The following is a 22,470-nucleotide window of genomic DNA, read 5'->3' on the forward strand; positions in this document are numbered from 1 at the left end:
TGTAAACGTACATCTTGCTGCTCAAATCCCTACGTAGTATCTCTGCAATTTATGTCTCAGATAGTAGCCCTTAACATAAAAGTGGCACCGTGCTTTGTTTTGGGTGAAAATACAATAGAAATACTATTCATGCACTGCTTGTGGTGAGACTTTTCACAATGAGCGTGGAATGCTACAGCACGGTAGGATAAATCACCGAGACTCTAGCTAGTCATCTTTACATATGAACGGCTGCGTGATGATGATAAGGTTCGACGTGAAAATAAATTAGAATCTTAGAAAGATCTATATCATTACCGTAATTTATAGAAGCAATCAGACCCATAAAAAGGATTAAAAAAGTATTGGTAAATATACCCGATGAACAAAGTGCAAAAGTAATTCTAACAAATCGCTAGTTCCAACTCCTCAACTTCACATTTATGGGGAACATAAGTTGAAACAGATACATTGAAGGCATTACTGCGACTGCTGCAAGGAAGGTAGGCTCCCTCTACCATGCTAGAAAGTTACTAACACCTGAAAGGCCACTATTCGTCTATGTATGGAGTACTGCTGTCACATTTAGGCTGGTGCATCTACTACTAGTTTTTCACTCCTCGACAGGGGCCAAATAAAGCCGCTAACCTAATAGATACCGTACTGTCAGCCTGTCAACTTTAAGAAGATCTACATAATTCCTGTAATTATAGAAGCAACCGGACCCATGAAAAAAAGTTCAAAAAGTACCTGGTTAATATACCCGATGAACCAAGTATAAAACTAATTCTAAGAAACACACTTAAAATAGAAAGTTAGAATCTAAAAGCGATCTCTCGGTTGAAATGTATTAGATAATAAGTGAATGTCATGCATCCAGCAGAATGCCTCAGCTTTTGCCAGAATAAAATTCTAAAAAAGAATCGGACGCAGATAAAGACACGCGAGACATAAATGAAGACCTTTGTGATATTCAATAAATTTGCGGTGGAATTGTCTAACAAGACTACATTAATAGCCCCATAGATCGATGGTTGGTTGATTTACTGGATGGTTTAGGGTTAGGGTTAGGGTTAGGGTTGGGGTTAGGGTTAGGGTTAGGGTTAGGGTTGGGGTTGAATTAATAACAACGAATCGATTTAATCGCAGTAACACCGTGAAGATGCTCTTCCAACGATTGATCATGTGGTCGTTATTTTTATAAACAACAACACACACACACACACACACACACACACACACACACACACACACACACACACACACACACACACACACACACATGCATTCAAAATCACATAGTATTAACTGCCCAAATAAGATCTCCTCACTGTGGCTAACTTACACTTGCTTTCACGAGGAATAGTGCACCTTCTCCAAGTGATTTTTCCTCAAGTAATAACACAAAGCTGGATACTCCACCAGACTAGACGAATTCTTTTCTGGAATCCAGTGGAACCAAGAGACCAATACGAAAGATATACTACAACATATGAAAATGGTTAATTGGAGAGAAGGAAATTATGTTCCCAGTTTCTTTACTAACTTCAATGTTTGAGAGATAAAACCTTTAGTGGAACATTCGAATATCTACGTATCTTATATAGAGTTCAAGGGTGAGCCTCAGGTTGGGGACATTTTGATTTCTGAGAACTTTGACTGAAGTAATATATTAGATAGATGGATGGATAGATAGATAGATAGATAATTGTGGTTCCGATTGATAAAAAGAAATTAAATAAATTGTTCAATTATTTAATCATACGAGCACAATATTTATTCATTTATGATATCATAGAAATTCAGATCAACATGGTGCTTTAGGTTTTCAGCTGGGACCCAGGCTAAACAACACTTTCGAAAGTTATCCCATCTTTTCGATTGACTAGCCTTAATTTAAACCTTCGCCACCACCAGTTTGGCGATGGACGAAATGGCAAAGACGTCACGTTTTTTTTATTCACATTCTTTTCCTCCTTCGCGGTACGGGTTCGAGCCTGCCTGCATACTACCGCTTTTCTTTTTTGCTGAACACAACCTCCAAATATCCGGGCAACGCCGGGCACCGAGGCTAGTATATATATATATATATTTTTTTTTTTACACAGTGATCACCACTTATCAAGGCCCGGAAGCCACTCAGGGATAAGGGTCATTGCAAGTACATTACGTTAGTGTGGAGATTTGATGAAGTGTTTACTTAAGGGGGCGGTTCATTAGGAATTTGTTAACATTAGACTTGAAGACATCCAAGTTGTAGTCCGGAGGGAAGCAGGCAGACGGAACAGAGTTCCACAGGCGTGCAGTTCTAAGAAAGAAGCTTTGTTCATGGAATCCGCGTTTTGATTTAGGCACAGATATAGAGTGAGGGAAATTTTTCACAGTGGATTCAGCTAGACGGGTGTTTTTCGTGAAAGATTGGCGAGGGGGGACCAGGGATTGGAGTTCAGACGAGCACCTGCCATGAAAATAACGATAAAACAAGGATAGGCTCGCAACGTCTCTTCTGTGAGAGAGGGGTTGCAGGGTAGAGAAAAGGGCATCCCCCACTAAGCCACGAAGTCTATTTTGTACTCTGTCAAGGCATGATAGGCTGTTTTTGGCAGCTCCTGCCCAGATATGGCAACAGTATTCCATCCTTGGACGTACTTGGCTTTTATATAGATAGAGAATTGCATCAGTAGTGAGATATCTTCTGGAGCGGTAGAAGGATCCCACCAGCGGTAGAAGGATCCCACCATCTTTTGTTTTTTGTTTCTTTGAGATTGTGGGATCATGATCGGGCTATAATGCTAAACAGCCAAACGACCCCTCCCTACTTTTATACTTGCCAGACAGGAAGACAGTTTGCCCCACTCCTTACTCTGGTTTAAAACCTAAATGGAAATGACTCAGACAGATAATCCTACCCATTCCCCATGGCACAGCATATCCCCCCACCCCCCACCCATCATACTATCCCTCTTCCTGAAAGTAAAAAGAAAGGTAAGGAAATAATTCAAGGAAACAATTTGGTGGGAATCAGGACCATGTGCTGTAAAAAAAAAACGTTAAGAAAAATCCTACCTGTTCCTGGCCAGCATGTGATACCAGATGCGAAAGGAGCATGTCTTGCTGATCAAAATAAAAAAAAAAGCTCAATCTTCATGCACTGTAAGTGAGCCACTAGTAAGCGTTTCTTTTAACACTGAAAACATTGATAATAAACAAGGAACATATTTATTATTATTGAGGAGAAATTAATTAACTACATTATAATAACTGTTGAGGTATTAATAGAATATATGGTAAAATTTGGCGAGAAATTAATGAAATATATAATGCTATTTGAAGGCGAATAAATTAAATATATAATTACAATTCAGAAGGAATTAATGGACTACATGATAATTGCTTGGGAGGAATTCATAAAATATATGATAATAATCGTGGAAAAAATTAATGAACTTCATGATAATAATTTAGGAGGACTTAATGAAATATGATAATAATTGGGGATGAATTAATGAAATATGATAATAATTGGGGATGAATTAATGAAATATGATAATAATTGGGGATGAATTAATGAAATATGATAATAATTGGGGATGAATTAATGAAATATGATAATATATGGGAAGAAATTAATAGAAGTACATGATAATAATCAGGGAGGAATTAATAAAATATATTATAATGGAGATGTATTAATGAAATATACGATATTAATTGGGGAGGAATTAATAAAATATATTTTAATAATTAGAGAGGACTTAATACAATGTATGATAATAATTTTGAAGGAATCAATGTATATATGATTATAATTGAGGAAGAATTAATAAAATATACGATAATAACACATTTGGGGAAATCCATTATAAAGAAGCAACTGCGGCATTGTTTAAAATCTAATATGCAGGGTTACTCATTGACAGGTCATTATATTTCATGCAATTGATATTTTTAGTTTAAGGTTAAAAAAATGATTTTAACTACTATTGTAGTATACAATTAATTTCAAGGCATAACATGTATATTTGTTATAAATTAAATAGATAAAAATATCGACACATTTTTTTTTATCATTATAAATAAGACTTTACTGTTATGGTTTTCATCGACAAATCTATGAATTGAAAAAAATCTTCTAGAATCTTCGAAAAAGTATTTTATGATATTTTCTTGTAAACGACATGGTAAAAAAAAAAAATGGAAAATCGAGAAAAAGATATCGAATATCAATTTGTCATATCCATGTCTATCGATTACATACTTCGTGAAATAAACCCAGTTTATTGTATATTAGATATGCTTGTCTGTTTGTACGCATAGAGAAAATAGAATGGAATAGCCCGATAGGTAAAACAATATAGTTTGCGTAATAGAGCAACTGAACGACCTTGTTCTCCAACCGCATCCTAATTATGTTAAAAAAAACGCAATTCAAGCATCACGTGATTTATCATCTAATTTTCGACCAATGAAAAATAATCTGCTGCAGAGGCTACGGATAAAATCACAGACAAAAAGCAAATGAAATCTTTTTTATTTCAGGTTTATTTGTTCTTATCGATCGGTACAATCAGGTCAAAGATTGCATGAAAACGAGAAAATATATTGGCGTAATATTATGATACGTAACGAAAAAAAAAAAAAAAAAAAAAAAAAAAAAAATATATATATATATATATATATATATATATATATATATATATATCCGCTAATCTCGGCATTGTCTCTAGTCGTCCTGGACTTCTTGCCACTAAACTCAAGCAGTGCCGATTCAGGAGAGATGTGGTTGGAAATTGCGCAACCCTGCAAACAACTTACCAGTCCATAAATTTGGCAAATCTAACATCATATGTTTAAAATCAAAAAGAAATAAGCACCTGTGTAATAATTTTAGGAGGTTAAAAAATTATAATTAAAAAAAAAAGTCTTTCGAAATAAAATATTTCCTTCCATATATTTTCTGTAATTTATTCTAAAAAGTTTTCGTATTACGTGATTACATTAGTTTTACAAGGTAAAATAATGGAAACGTATCAAAAATAAATAACTAAGGTAATGATATTCAACCTAAACAATATCATTAGATGAATTTTAACATTAAAAGACTAACTCTTTATACCAAATCATAACTTGCAAATGACTTTTAACATTGAAAAACTAACTCTTTATACTAATTATTTATACCAAGGCTTATGAAGGTGGGCTCTCTACCGGGCTAGAATGTTACTTACGCCTGAAAGTATCCTGTACCTCTACAAGGCCACCATTCACCCGTGTATAGATTATTGTTGTCTCATTTGGGCTGGTGCATCTGCGATTAGTCCTTCACTCCTGGACAGGATTCAAAAGAGAGTCGTCAACCTGATAGATCATAAACTGTCATCTTAGCTTCAACCACTGTCCCATCGACGAAATGTTGCATCGCTCTGTCTGCTTACAAGTATTTTAATAGTGGATGCTCTGACGAACTACAAGCACTTGTGCCCCCTCGACATAAATACCCCCTACAAACCTGATAAGCAGCAAAGTCCCACCCCTACACAGTAGAGATCCCTAGATGTGAGAAATCCGTCTACTCTAACAGTTCCTTCCTCCAAACTGCTAGACTTTGGAATTTTCTTCTGGGTTCTAGCTTCCTCAACTGTACTGACATGCAGAAGTTCAAGTGTAATGTGCTCAACTCCCTACACAGTATCCCTGCAAATTGTCCTTGATAGTAGTCCCGTACTGTGCCCCTTGTTTGGGGTGAAAATGTCATTAAAAATTCATAACTTGCGTATAATATATAGACCCTTTTTAATTTTAAAATGTTGAGTTCTAGATTGTTTGTCTTTATGTATATATATATATATATATATATATATATATATATATATATATATACATATATATATGTATATATATGTATATATTTAAAAATTGTTTGTCTTTATATGTATATATGTGTGTGTCTTTATGTATATATATGTATATTTAAAAGTTGTTTGTCTTTATGTATATTTATATATATATATATATATATATATATATATATATATATATATATAGTTAAATAATAGCGTGTCAGGAGGTGATGAAAAATCCAATAAAGTGCTCGATCGTAGATGTGAGAGCTGAAGATACAATAACAATATTTATTACGACACCATATATACATATTTCAAGGTCGTACCGTTGGTTTCCTTACGTCGAATCAACCATAAGAGGTTGGAAAGAGTCAGCGTAAATTCAATTGATGAATTTACGCTGACCCTTTCTAACCTCTTATGAAAGAAACCACGGTACGACCTTGAAATATATATATATATATTAGTGTCGTAATAAATATTGGATATATTTAAATAATATGTTGAGTTCTTTTTGCTAATTCCTACCATCTGATGAGAAGAAAATTATTTCTTCGAAACTCCGTGGATTAAGGACCAGCGACATCAAGTGTTTCTTTTTCAGATTAAATATGCTTTTAACTCTTTTTCAAAGAGTTTTTTTTACATGTTTTATTAACTGTTTTCTACAGTTTTCGTTTAACGGGTCTAGATTGTTATTTTAAAACCAGTCACCTCTGCACCTATTATATATATATATATATATATATATATATATATATATATATATATATATATATATATATATATAAATAACATATCATTCGGTACGCACCCAACGATAGAAGATCAAATAAGAATGAAAAACTGATTCATAAGACCAAAAATTCCAAACTTGACTTCGGGGTTCGTGGCGGAGTTGAATCTCTGCAGTTCCAGTTTAGCATTATCTGAAGATAGCGGTTTCAAGCCTACCTAAAAACAGGCCAGGGGATTAGTTGGCCAAAAAATATGGTGACACGACAAAAACTATGGAATACAGTAATTACTGAGAATACAGTCAAGAAACTCAGTATTCCTATTTCGTCAAGATTAACGACCTGAAGAAGACCAGAGGAATAGTTGGCTGAAACGTTATGAAACAACAACTATGAAGATGGGGATAACAGTCCACAAATTAATAAATAAAGGATTCGAATAGTAAAATAATATTTATCATGCTATGTTTAGTTATCGATTGTTTGTCCTTATGTATATGTATATATTTAAAAATTGTTTATATATATATATATATATATGATGAAAATAATGGAAATAGTATTCCGACAAAATAGAGAAAATAAAAAAGGAACAAACCGTATTATGTGTTCACCAACGTTTCGTCTTTATTCACCCAGAGGAAGTCTCGAAATAAAGACGAAACGTTGGTGAACACATAATACGGTTTGTTCCTTTTTTATTTTCTCTCTCTCTCTCTCTCTCTCTCTCTCTCTCTCTCTATATATATATATATATATATATATGTCTTTATGTATATATATATATATTTAAAAATTGTTTGTCTTTATGTATATATATATATATTTACATATGTTTAGTTTTAGATTGTTTGTCTTTATGTATATGTATATATTTAAAAATTGCTTATATATATATGTCTTTCTGTATATATATATATATATATATATATATATATATATATATATATATAATTTAAAGGAGATTAGAACAATAGTCTAAAGAGCTGAGTGTATTTTAATGTAACAGTGAAATTACTAGTTTAATTAAAATACAGGAAATAGAAAGTGCTCGTTGTAATTTAGATATATAATAAGCTCGATAGTTAAATGTCCTAGAGCTAATTCAATATTAAGTAATGTGATTTATAATTTAAAATTTAAAAATTTAAAAAATTTTTCAAATTTAAAAATCAAATTTTAATTAAATTAAAAATCAGTTTCATAAGAAGGAACAACAACAAAATCAATTATCTGTACGATCGTTTCGGAAATCCGTGCTTTTTATTGTGGTATACATGAAGTTATGTAGAACAATTATATATAGTTTTTTTGGTAAGCAAGGTCTCCTCATCAGCAAATTTAGGAGGGTTTTTATTGAATTTAAAAGACACCATAAATAAACCTAGCATTAAAAGTAAGGCAGATGAATCTGAAAAAATTGAAATAAAAGGTTTGGATTTAAAATTTATAAGAAAATTAATATGGGTTAGAGATAGAAATAAGTAGAGAAAAATATATATTTTTGAATTTACATAATAAATTTGATTTAAAAATATATAGAGATAGTTACCTTTTAATTTTTCTTTTTTTGAAATCAGGAACTGTGTTTAAAGTAGTCATTTATATGTTTGCTAGAGCTTTTTATTTTATTGAATGATGAATTTTAAAAGGGCGACGCTCGTGCAATAAATTGTTTCCGTTAGCGTATTTTTGATTTAAAGACGCTACAGTTTATATATATATATAGAGAATATTTCTATTACAAGTTTTTAAGGGGAGATAATTGTCATGTGTTCTTGACTTTATTTATTATTTTTTTTACGGGTCTAAGGGAGGTAATTGGTCTAACTTAATTTATTAAAAAAAAAAAATAATAATAATTGTAATCTATTTTTCCTAATAAGTAATTTTTAATGATTTAAGGTGGTTTATATTTATTAAATTTAAACCAACGTTTATGACTACATGTCAGAAGCTCCTGTCTTGAATTTAATAGTTTGGTTGTACTTTTTATATCTTCATATTTTAAAATTTTTTAGGGTCTCTTTTGTACATAGTGCACAAAATTTATCTCCTGGTTTATATTATTTAATTAAAATTTGATTTTTCAATTTAAATTTTTTTTTATATTTTTAAATTTTAAATTATAAATCATATTACTTAATATATATATATATATATATATATATATATATATATTTAAAAAAAATATATATTTAAAATATATATATATATATATATATATATATATATATATATAACTACTTCATTTACTCACATAAAATTAATACACAAAAGTATAAATTTATGCGTAAACTTTAAGTATTTACTTCAAAAGTGCTCAATACGTAGGTAGAGCTAGTTAGTAGTTTATAAAATATATATGGCAATTAAGCTACACTGAATATTTCGCGTTTTATCCACTCTATGATTCGTCAGACTTATGCGCATAAACCTGAAGAATCCTAGAGTGGATGAAACTCGGAATATTCAGTGTAGCTTAATCGCCATATATATTTTATAAATTACTATATATATATATATATATACGTGTGTGTGTGTGTCTTTATGTATATATATTTAAAAATTGTTTGCCTTTATGTATATTTTAAATATGTGTAGTTCTCGATTGTTTGTCTTTATGTATAATATGTTTAGTTATTAATATTGTTTGTCTTTATATATATATATATATATATATATATATATATATATGTATATATATATATATATATATATATATATATATATATATATATATATATATATATAAATAAGATATGTAGTTCTCGATTGTTTGTCTTCTTCCTTGGGACCGTGTTAAAGTTTCTGATCTCATGCTTAGTGTCGTATACTTTTTCGTCTTATTATTTGATTTCTTGCGTTCACTGCTTTATAAACCCTTTTTTCTCTTAAACAAGGCATATTGCAACCTGAAACGAAATGAGTGGGGAGTTGAGCAGCGAAATCCCTGTTCACATTGCACGCAAACGTCTGTAGTTAGTACAACCAATGAAATAGGAAACAAGGAAGGAATTCCAAAGTCTAAAAGTCCGAAGGAAAGAACTATTAGAGTAGATTGCTTTTCAGTATTTAGGGACCTCAACAGTGGAGAGGTGGAATTTTGTTGCTTGTCATGTAAGTTGGGTGCGTGTATATCGAGGAGCCACAAATGTTATGACTCCATCAAGGCATATTCAAAGAAAATACTTGTAAAACAGATTACGACGATGGGACTGATGTTGAAGCTTGTCCGACAATAAAGGATATATTAGATTAGAGACTCTTTTTAGACGCTGCCTTATAGGAGAGACTTGTAGTGTTCTTGTTTCATTGCGCGCATAAGCTCTTCATTGCATTGCATTGTTGTAAGAATAATTAAAATAAAACTGTTTAGAAATGGAAGTTTATTAAGAGAAAAATATTAAATATCGTTGTATTACGATGAGAAGGGTTTGTTGACCTTCGTGTACACTTTTTAATGTAAAGATTTTCGTTCAATTAGCACAAGTTTTGACCGTTTTGTTTGGAATCAAATAAAAGTAGATCTACATCCTGCATCAGATATTTACTTTGCTCTTGGGTCAAAAATTGAGCTGCGCAAACATATGAAGACGTATCGGTAATGCAGACGGAGTTAATAAATGAGAAGGAAGTCGATGATGATGAGATGGAGAAGGAGAAGGAAATACAGAAGAAGATGAAGGAAAGGAAGAAGTAGAATTAGAAGAAGAACTGCTCGTCTGAGCTCCAATCTATGCCTCATTACAAAACTATCACGAAAAACACTCGTTTAACTGAAACCACTATAAATACGTTCCTCCACACTTTAATCTAAACGTAGAACAAAGTTTCTTTCTTCGAACTGCACACCTGTGAAACTCTCTTCTATTTGCCTGCTTTCCAGCTGACTACAACATCATCGTCTTCAAGTTCAACTTAAACAAGTTCTTGATGAGCCGTTCCCATTAAGTAATCCAATTTATCAAATTTACACTACTGTTGAATAGTTGGGCTGTATATGGAAACATGACGGAGGTTTATATCGGAGACATGCATGACGGGGGGGGGGAACTCAGAGCAGGGAAATGATAATGACATTTATATGCATTTATACCATAACGACGAATATGACGATTGTTGGGAACTTCATATTATTAATAAGATTTCCATATCATTAATCCGGAGCTGAGACATTTATGCAGATCTTATTAACACAGAGAAGGGAACACATTATTTAAGAAGGGGGTGTTATACAAAGTTCATTAAAGATGATGATAAACACATTTACATTTTCGGTTGATGGAATGACGACAGAAGACCAACTATTACAAAATATAGTTGGTGATTTCTTTATTCATCAGCCGGCTGATTGATGACTCAGGAATTCAAGCTTGCATGACTACATGGTCTACTCTACTCCCCACTTCGTCTCTAAGGGGGTCAGCTCCATTAAGTCGCCCCCGCCCCCTCTCTAATTAACTCTATCAATGTGACTTTGATTGTAATATTCTGATTCTCTCTCTAACTTCAAACCTCATCTCAATATTTTGAGAATCTCCCTTGTTTATGACGTCAGAGGTGTGCTGTGAACAAACGTGACAAAATTTAACGTGGATTTTACTATGTCTGTCCAAACAAACTTTTGGCAAACAAAGAATTCCAAATTTTAATTGTTAATATCTAACCTATTTCTAAATCATTATTTATAAACTCGCATTGTACATTCCTTTAACTGACATATTTAATCTCCAGTTATTTCTAAAAGAATGAACAATCGATCTTTTTCTGACATAAATAATATTTAGTTATTTCTAAAAAAATTAACAATCGACTGCATTCCTAGGATTTACATTATCCATTATCTTTTAACACTGGACTGCAGGGTTCGATTCTAACCTTTTCCTAATATCATTTTCTCTTATCTAGTCTGCCTTTTTGCCCTTCTTACGTAACACTACTAACGATTACTACAATATTGTCCCATTGACTACCGTGCATTCATTAACTCTTATCCACGAGTGTCCTCCGGGCCTTGATAAGTTGTGACCCATTTAAAAAAAAAAAAGGAAAAATGTGGCGAATAAAAATAGGCGAATAAAAATATGGATAGAAAGAAGAGAGTGACGAAAATAGAGGAGGAAGTGGAGGAGAAGGAAGAAAAAGGAGAGAAAGAAAATGAAGTAGAGAAAAATGAGAGAAGAAGAAGGTGGAGAGAAAGAAGAGAAAAAGAAGGAGAAGATGAAAGAGAGAAAGGAAGAGGAAAGAGAGAAAGGGGAAGGAAAGAGAGAAGGGGGGGAGGAAAGAGAGGATTTAGAAGTTGCATAAGAATAAAGAACAGGTCGAAAAAAAGGAGGGAGGAGAAGAAAGAGAATAAGAAAGAAAAGAAGGAAAAATGATGGAGAAGAAGAAAAAGAAAGGATAGAAGAGGGGTATGAAGGCGGAGGAGAGGAAGGAGAGAAAGGAGATGAAGATGAAGAATTTGGAAAATAAGAATAAAAGAAAACAGAAGAAAGTGAAGAGAGTGCGGAAGAAGATGATTAGAAGAAAAAGAGAAAGAAAAGGAAAAAGAAAGGGAAATGTATCGTGAGGAGGAGGAACAAGTAAAAGAAGAGGAGTAGGAGTAAGTCGAAAAAGAAAGAGAAAAATTAGAAGATGAAGAAGTATATTTGCGGGTTGCAATCAAGCTATTCTCGATATAGCTGCAAAACCTTTGGTCTGTCATCAAAGACAACCGGTGTTCAAAGAATTTTCTTTCTACAGAAATGATAATTAACTTTTATGTGTTTGAAGACCCTTCCCCGACCAGTCATTTCTATTGTGATCATCGTGCTCGTGAACTGACACGCAACGTCGCATAGCAAAGACGTTTGCCTATAGTTTCAATTCCTTGATTGACGTTAATAGTTCGAGGTTTTCAAATATCTGCGTAGGTTTGAATGATCATCGAAACTCGATATTACGACAATAATATTTGGATTATTTTTATAGGTTTATATTTGTTGCCCCGTGATTGGACTAAGACGAAACTGTTGAGTATTATTGTTATTGAGGTCCGATTTGTCTGACGTTGTTGAAAAAGAAAAGGGATTGGTTCGGATTTATGTTTCTTTTTTCACTCATGCGGACATGTATAACGGATTCACTTTTAAACAAAGCCCTTATTATTATGAAGTTCCGAACAGAGCTTCTGGGGTAAGTGTTAGTAGTGTAGGCTAATTTAGTTTATTTTTGTTTTCTGAAAAAATAATCACATCTTTTTTTTACAAGGTGGTCACCACTTATCAAGGCCTGGAAGCCACTCAAGGATAAGGGTTATTGTAAGTACAGTACGTTAGTGTGGAGGTTTAATAAGGTGTCTACTTAAGGGGGCGGTTCATCAGGAATTTGTTTACGTTGGACTTGAAGACATCCAGGTTGTAGTCAGGTGGGAAGCAGGCAGACGGAATAGAGTTCAACAGGCGTGCAGTTCTAAGAAAGAAGCTTTGTTCATGGAATCCACGTTTTGATTTAGGCACAGATAAAGAGTGGGGAAGGTTTTTGACAGTGGATTCAGCTAGACGGGTGTTTTTCGTAAAAGATTGGCGAGGGGAGACCAGAGATTGGAGTTCAGACGAGCACCTGCCATGGAAATAACGATAAAACAAAGATAGGCTTGCAACGTCTCTTCTGTGGGAGAGAGGTTGCAGGGAAGAGAAAAGGGCATCTCTCCCACTAAGCCACAAAGTCTATTTTGTACTGTTTCAAGGCAGGATAGGCTGTTTTTAGCAGCTCCTGCCCAGATATAGCAGCAGTATTTCATCCTTGGGCGTATTTGGCTTTTATATATTTACATACACATCCGCTAGGGTACTCTGCAACCAAGATATCGCTATTTTATTTTAAAGGCGAATATTATATCGATTTTTTTACTGATTGTCGCAAAAAATATAGACTTGATTGTTTTGCATTTTGAACATCGCAATCGCAAGAAACCTGAGACCATTTTCTGGGTTGCGTTTGGATAAGTTTGGTCATTTTCGCTTAGTTTTTGCCTGACCACGGGTTCAGTTCTCAGCGAGTGGGTAACCTTTTTTTACTTGGGAGTTACCAGTTATTAAGGCCCGAAGACAATTCGAGGATGATAGTTAATGAATGTAAAGTGTTAGTGTCGTAATCGTAAATGATGTGAATTGGGTAGAATTTGATTATTTATGGGAACGGCTCAACAAGAACTTATTTACATTGGATTTTAAGACTACCATGTTGTATTCAACCGAGAATCAGCCCAGAGAAACAGTGTTCCACATTCGGGCAGTTCTGAGGTAAGAATCTTTGTTCATTGGATCTGCATTTAGATTTTGGCAAAGATAGAGTTGGAGAATTCGTATATAGTGGTTGTAGCTAGTCGAGTGTTTTTGTGAAATTATGGCAAGGAGGACCACAGATTGGAGTTTAAGTCGATCACTTTCCAAGAATATAACGATAGAGCAGAATAGGTTCGCAATGTCTCTTTTGTAGGAAGATTTACCCAGTATCGAAATGATACCGTAACCCAAATGAAAAAAAAATAGCACATAAATAATCAATGCGACAATAAAACATATTGTTTTACTCTCTCTCTCTCTCTCTCTCTCTCTCTCTCTCTCTCTATATATATATATATATATATATTTATTAATCATTTCAAGAATTAACCATTTTCACAGTCAAACAACGTCGCAACTCATAAGAGCCATGACAGCCAACAAACCAGAAGTCCAAGACTCGAGTTTCGCCCTCATTTTATTCTTGAAATCACGATTATATATTAGGTACAATGTAATATATATTATATATTAGGTACAATTTAATATATATTATATATTAGGTACAATGTAATATATATTATATATTAGGTACAATGTAATATATAATAACCAATAGAGGTTTGATAATAATAAATATAAAATCTGCATAAACAAATATTATTTAAACATAGTTTACCAGTTTTACTAGTTGACCAGGCAAGACCGGGCGCCTCTGCTAGTATATATATATTAATTATTTTTGTAGCATTTTTTTTCTCTGATGCATATTTCATTGAACAACAGAAACAATTCCTCTTTATTTCTCTTATGATCCGTTTTTCCAATTTAGTGGGCAACATTTGAACCTTCTGTTCGGGTGTAAAAAGAAATTTGCCATAGTCGCGACGTTTTCGACTTCCATGAGTCGTCTTCAGGAGAGTAGTTGAATAAAAAATGGCGTTTAGTGAATTTATTGAAAAGTTGATTAAAATCGTTTAAAATCGTTAAAAGTACTTAAGCGTGCTATCTCCCTCATATTTGTCCTGGTTATGGTCGGTTTATTTATGCAAATATATATATATATATATATATATATATTTTGTTTACAGAAATATTTTAGTTGAGACAAATCATTGGTACCGTCGGTTTAAAACCCGATAATTAGGACCGTTTTAGATACCCATGTCAAACTCTCGTCAGCCAATACTCATCTCTAAATACCCTCTTATTTTCGAATTTTCCTTATAATTAAGCACTCTGCTGGATTTCTTTTTCTATGTATATATATATATATATATATATATATATATATATATGTGTGTGTGTGTGTGTGACTTTGTCAGTAAAATATGATTATGCCAACTTTTGTTTATCAATAAAAACGTATATGCGTAAAGATCGATGTGCCTCAGTTCGTCATCTTGCAATAACTAGACAATTGATATCGACTTTTTGTCGCTCCGACTGAAGTGTACAATTTAAATCTCAATTGAATGTTATTTTTTTATTGCGATTCTCGATTTCTTTATCGTTTTCCTAACGAGGATTGGCTCGTCTGGGTGTCTACAAATGAAAAGTTGTCAATATTTTACCAATTCGGCAGACATTTCTCTGATTATTTCTAAACCATTGACTGTTGCAATGTATCACTTGATAGTCGTAATATTTTTTTGGTTGATTTGAGTGTACCAGGATGGATATAACATTGGACTCGGGAAAATTTCTTTGAAAACATTCTTGTTCTCTTTCGGTGGAGGAGAAATCCTTCACGAATGAGACAATTTTTATTTTTGTACCTTTTCTCCACGTTAAAAAACGACCCTGGTGTCTAACTCTGTCCCGTGGGGAGGCATAGTAAATAGGTACTATTATAATAAAATCGTATTTCTGTCTGTACGTTCAAATTGTTATATATGAAGACATAGAAGATGACGTCATGCATGTCGTCATAGTAGATGACGCCATACACGACGTATATTGTTTCAACCTAGTAATGTTTTGTATATACTGCCAGTATATATATATATATATATATATATATATATATATATATATATATATATATATATATATATATATATGCGTGTGTGTATTTAGTTTTAGTCGTAAAAGCATCAGTGTGTAAGCTCAATAGATATTATACGATTCCAGAGCATTCATGAATAGACAATGAAAACATTGAAAAACCGTAATATACATCCATTCATGTGTAATCACCTTTTTCTTCATTATATTCCCTCTGCTTAACTTATTTTGTTTTTAAGTAAGATCTTAGACTTATTTGTTGTTTCATCAAATACTTCTGCATGCAAAATCCGATCCCGCATTTTGCTAAGTCCTACCCTCTAATGAGAAGGAAAGTATTTCTTCGAAACTCCGCGGATTAAGGACTATCCATTTATCTAGTGTTTCCTTTTCGGATTCAATATGTTTTTAACTCATTTCAAAGTGTTTTTTAACATATTTTATTAACTGTTTGCTCATATATATATATATATATATATATATATATATATATATATATATATATATATATATATATATATATATATATATATATATAATAAAAATTACAATTAAATTTACCAAACTGATCCAAGATGGTAAAATTAAAGTATATTATAAATATTAAAGAAATAATATTTATAAAATTATCTCAGACAGATGTAAAAGCTCGATAAAACCAAATAGGAGATAGAGCTTATAATAATCTGTTTTTGATGTTAGTTTCTGGACGGATACAAATGAATATATCATAAGTTTATTTCTGAACTAGAATATATACATACATATATATATATATATATATATATATATATATATATATATATATATATAATATTTATTATATAATAGAGTAATATATGTGAAACCCATAAGTGTGCATAAGTGAAAAAGCAGAAACGACGAAGCAGATGGATTTATATCAATACCTTTTGCACTTTTATTTAATACAAGCAGTGGCTTTCGTACAAATTAGGCTTCTTACTCAAGTAAAAATAAACTACGATCCACAAGACTACACTGCTGTAGGCATGCGCATCAACCTAATTCCTGCCCCCGTCCCTAACCGAACTTTTTCAGTTAAATGAGGGGTGGTCGAAGTTACGCCCTCATCCAACACCGTAACAACATAACTGATGCTATGAATTCTCATTTCGTGCAACCCGCACCAAAAATACGTTTCGTCGTCACAACCTCGCCCAGAAGACATTGGCCATCTTTGTTTTACGTTTGCCTTCAGATTTGAACAAATTGATGTGTTTAGCTTAAATTAATTCCTTAAGGCATCGAAAATATATTTTACACACGGTTCATGCTTCTTCACGCCCAGGTTTAGTCTGGTTCACAAATGATTAACCTTTTCCTCTAAGACAGGGAAAAAAAAGAATTTATAACCTCATAGATCCCGCACTGTCTGCAAAGCTCAAATCCCTGCCAAATCTCCGCAGAGTGTCACACCTGTGCTTGTTTTACAAGTTTCCCAAGATCCCAACGCAGTACACTTATACTCTCTCAACGTAAATACTCTCGACCCAGCCGATTAGCAACAAAATTTCGCCCCTTGAGTGTAGAGTTCTATGGATATTAGTCTTGAGACGATTCCAATATTTTTCTCGATTCAAATACAATTAGCGATTCCGTACTAAATTCCCGATTCCGATACAATTACAACATAACAAAAAAGAAAAGAAACAAAAGTCCGACTGGCATTTTTTAAAGAGTAAATGAAATGCATTTATTCGTGGTTCTTACAAAACAACGCATTTCATCATTTTTCCAAAGTCATTTCACACACATATGTGCTTTTTAAAAGTCGCATTCCCCGCCACGTTACGCTGGCGCAAGCAATCGCTTTCTCGCCTTCGTATTTACACCTCCATCATCCCCAGACGCAACTTGGTTCTCTTCTTGACCACGTTGTGTGTTTTAAAAATCTGTTTCCTTGCAACCTAGCGCCATCGCTTTCTCGCCCTCATATTTCTACGTTCATCTTCCCCGTGTTGTAACTTCTTTCTTTGCTCGACCACGTTCTGTCTTTTTTGCTTTTTATTTACTTGTGACATAAGCTCGTGCACACTTGCTAATTTGCATAAGTGCTTTAACGGCTGCTGCTGTCAATATTTTCTCATGTGCGCTCTGTTACAGCCTCCTCTGATTGCAATATAATGCTAGTTTTGTGCAGTTCTAGGAGGTCCACCCTCCCAGGTTTTGTCTTCTCTGAAAAGGGGATAGTTTATTGCTAATCGCCCGAGGCGCACTTACCGTAGGATTGCCTACAGGGCTGGCCAGACACATTTTGCAGGCCAGGGTGCCCCTCTTGTGGGGCTCTGTCTTCCCAATCTCACCTTGCAACCTTGGTGTCACAGTTCTTGTAATAAGGGAGAGCTAAAAAGAAAAATGTGTATTTTATTTTTATTTTTGTCTGAGTGTATCACTCTCTTTCTCCTTCTACCTGCAGGTATTAAAAACACACTATGTCTGTGTATCTGTCTCCATTTTTTACAATCTGCATCTGCCCAAAGACACAATATGACAGAGCGTCGCGAGAACGATCAAATGATTGCATATTTGTAGACCGTTGTTGTATACATAAAACGAAATAAAAAATACAAAAGCCGATGAAATAGCTGCTAAGAGATTAAAAAAACAAAAACAAAAAACAAACAAAAAAAAACTGGAACGTGGCAGGCCTAAGTCAACTTAAAATGTTTTTCTATGCATGCGCAAATATACGTTCATAAGTTAATGTCGGTTCATTTTCAGCAATTTTTTTTATCATTTTGATGGTTAGTCCAAACAGTAACGACTAAGGCTGGAACGCTAAATGTTTTGGTTTCGATTCCAGCTGAGGACACTCCAGTCATATTTTTTATGCACAATATAATACTCCATAGAGAATAGGCTCTATAATGATAAATACGAAATCTGCATAAATTAAAATATCATATTTAAGCGTATTTTATGATTGGGCAACGTCGGGCTTTCTGCACACACACACACACACACACACACACACACACATATATATATTTTTTTTTTATTCAATTTTCACCCCAAACAAGGCACAGTGCCACTTTGAAGCAGGGGACTACTATTAGGGACTTAATTAGCGGGGTCATTATGAAAGGAGAAGAGTAGAAAGATATTTGTTTACATTACACTTGAACTTCTGCATATCATTGCAGTTGGGAAAGCAGAATCCCGGAAGGGAGTTCCAAAGACCCGCAGTTCTGGGGAAGAAACTATTGGAGTAAAAGGCTTTCTTGCACCTAGGGATCTCTACTGTAAAGGGATGAGACTTAGTAGCTTGTCGGGTTTGTCGGGGGTAGTTACGTCGGGGAGGTACAAGTGTTTGCAGTTCGTCAGAGCATTCACCATTAAAGTATTTGTAGAACAGGCAGAGGGATGCAACATCTCGTCGATGGGACAGAGGTTGAAGCCTAGATGACAGTTCAGGACATATCAGGTTGGCGACTCTCTTTTGAACCCTGTCCAGGAGCGAGAGACAAGCAGCAGATGCACCAGCCCAGATGTGACAACAGTACTCCATACATGGGCGAATGGTTGCCTTATAGAGGTATAGGATACTGTTAGGCGTAAGTAGTTTTCTAGCATATATATATATATATATATATATATATATATATATATATATGTGTGTGTGTGTGTGTGTGTGTGTGTTTTTTTTAATTGTAGATACGAAAATAGGTAAATATATAAATCTTTAAACAATACTTTGCCAGGATGCGATAGAAGTAAAATAGTTTCGCTTGTTTTATTTTCATTATAGGGGAAATGGTTTCCATAATGTGTTATTGTAAAAGTGTCTTTTATTCAATAATTCTGAAGAACGGCTGTTCTTGTGAAAATTTTCAAACGATGTAATGTTTGAATTTGTCCGAATAGTCTTTAAACAATTGTAACTAACAATGAAATACACTATTTGTTGCTATCTTTGAAGTCTTGATTTTTGCTAAAACAGTATATATATATATATATATATATATATATATATATATATATATATATATATATATACTTAGTTATATTTTGGGGTAAAAAGAATTTCAGCATAATGCTCTATCATAAGTAATTTTTTTTTCAAAATATGAGCTTAATATTAATATTTTCATTTTCGTAAGCTTAGATAAGATAGGCCATTGAATAGTGTAAAATATAGTATGATATAAATAAAATAATTATTATCCGTTGGTATTGGGTTTGCAAATATCCGATTTTAAAAGTTTTTGTAGAGCCGATCAGGCTTTTAAAATGTGTCTCCCTTGGACTGTATTGCGGATAAATTGGGATATAGACAGTTCTGTTTCAGATCTGCAAAATAAATAAATAAATAAATAAATAAATAAAATAAAAATAAATAAATAAAAAATTAAATTTGATTAATTAATAAACCAGATTTTTTTATAGGTGACGCGATAAGTAGTTTATATTTATCAAAATTATTAATGGCAGAGCCATATTGGGTGTAAGTGGGGGGGGTTCTTTTCCTTTTCTTATTCTTTTCGTTTTTGGTTTCTTGTAAGAACGTGATCTTTAAATGTATGTATATATTTCCACTTTCCGGTTATAAGATAGATCAACTAGAGAGAGTGATATTGGGACCTCAAACGAGTCCCTATTTCCAAGTTTTAAACCAATAGTACCGGTACCTTATCTAAACTTCTGAAAATATATATTATGTTCCTTAACTTTATATATATATATATATATATATATATATATATATATATATATATATATATATATATATATATATAAGAATTTCAACCATTCAGAAACTACATTTAACAACATCCCAAATGAATACTTACGGGTTTTAAAGGCGGACAAATAAAAGGTATATTGGCCTTACTTAAAAAAATGCTAGCTTCATTTTTGGTGTCTTTAAACACTCGCCCACTCTTTTTGCTGAGGAGAAGATTTGTTTTATAAAATCAAATAAAATTTTTGTCCAAGACGTATTGTCTGTCTCAATAAAAACATCGTTTCCGAAATGATCGTACAATTTATTGATTTTGTTTGTTCTTCCTTTGAAACCGATTTTGAATTTTGAATTTAATTATAAATTATCAATCATTTTACTCAATACATACATACATACATATATATATATATATATATATATATATATATATATATATATATATAATTTGAGGTTGCTATTTTCCAAAGGTAGGGTAACCAGTGAAATATTACGAGGTTCATACAAGAGTGCTCAATACAGAAGTAGAGCAGGTTACATTTGTCTTTACATAAGCAGCAGTTTGTTGCTACACGGTCATGAACATGTTTCGGTCTACTAGTATTTACTAACTAGAGACCTCATCTGGCAACAACCCTTATTTTGGAAAACGGAATTCAAAATGAAGAGCGAAAATCTATCCTTAGCAAAAGAAGGCTTTTTTATCATGAGTGTGAAGAACAGGGTTTAATTGGGTGTGAATTTATTAGTTTATTCATTCTCGTATCTCTTTATTTACTTATTTATCGGTGACTTTATTCATTTTCGTGTTGGTGTTAGGGGTTAGAGTTTGTGGGTTGAGGGGATTTGGTTCTAAATCTAGGGCTATATCGATGTTATCTTTAACAAACGAGAGGCTGCTCGTTCGTCCATGTCTGAGACCTTCAAGAGTCAATGTCTCATAAAATTCTCTTTTTTAAAAAGTTTATTTCAATTTAATATGCTTATATCTGGAAAGAGGTTAGGAATTTACCCGGGTCTGTTGAATGTTGTCTGGGCTTCCAGTGAACGGTTGAAGAGAGGGAAAGGGGGTTAGAGGCGTATAAAAGAGAAAGGAAGGAAGGTGGTAGGGGGTGATGGAATGGGGAAGAAGGAAGAGGGACTAAGAAAAGTATAAGAGAAGGTGGCATCATTTAATAGCTTTGTTTTATCTTACTTCAACAAAATCGGTTATTTTTGGACCTCCCCAATATTAATTCCTCTTTCGTCTATTCCATTAATGTTTATTCATTAATTTGTGTATTAGTAAATTTATTAAAGAATTTTTTCATGACGGTAATTGCAAAATTCAGGACATATGTAATTTATAAACTTATGGTGGTTAAATTTAGCCTTATTTATTTATTTATTTTTATTTTTTTATGCATGGTTTTACTCAGGAAATGTGTAGTTTTGGATTTCGTGAATGTTGGACCTGAGAAAGTTAGGATGTGTAGGTGTTCAACTGTCGGATATTGCATATGGGTCGTGTTGGAGTTGAATATATTGGGGAGTAATTCGCAAGTGAGAGAGCAGATGCGATTTGTAATGTCTGCAATTTATGGAGGTTTCTTGTTTCTTATTTAAGAGTTTATCCCTATCTTTAAATTTTGTGATAAATAGTTTTTCATTTAAGCAAAGAAGGCAAGGTGAACTTAGTGACTGGCAAGTTTTTGCTCTTTTAGGATGTGCCAGTCAACAATAGGTGTCAAATTTTTACTCGTTAGATCATTGTAGTATGTACCTAATGATGTCTTATCTTTGTAATTTGGGTTTAGGAAAGAGCTTTTGTGGCCTGTGTATCTCTGTTTACTAGTTTGGCCGATGTAGGATTTGTAAGTGGTAGAGTCTTCCTTGTCCCTAATATTTGCTTGATAAATTACAGAGGTTGTGAGACATTTTCCCTTAAGGGGGAA

At 33.1% G+C, this 22,470-nt stretch overlaps 1 long non-coding RNA gene across 1 annotated transcript in view; it reads right to left on the minus strand.

Moving 5' to 3' along the window:
* Positions 1-19,932: 19,932 nt before the first annotated feature.
* Positions 19,933-22,470, minus strand: part of LOC145255533 (uncharacterized) — a 113,755-nt gene continuing 111,217 nt past the window's right edge. Inside the window, exon 3 of the long non-coding RNA XR_013863859.1 lies at positions 19,933-20,145. This is a non-coding gene — a long non-coding RNA (uncharacterized LOC145255533). The remainder of the gene's footprint in view (positions 20,146-22,470) is intronic.

This window comes from Euprymna scolopes, chromosome 31 (genome assembly GCF_053919585.1).
Source record: "Euprymna scolopes isolate OS-2025 chromosome 31, ASM5391958v1, whole genome shotgun sequence".
In the NCBI taxonomy this organism is placed as follows: Eukaryota; Metazoa; Mollusca; class Cephalopoda; order Sepiida; family Sepiolidae; genus Euprymna; species Euprymna scolopes.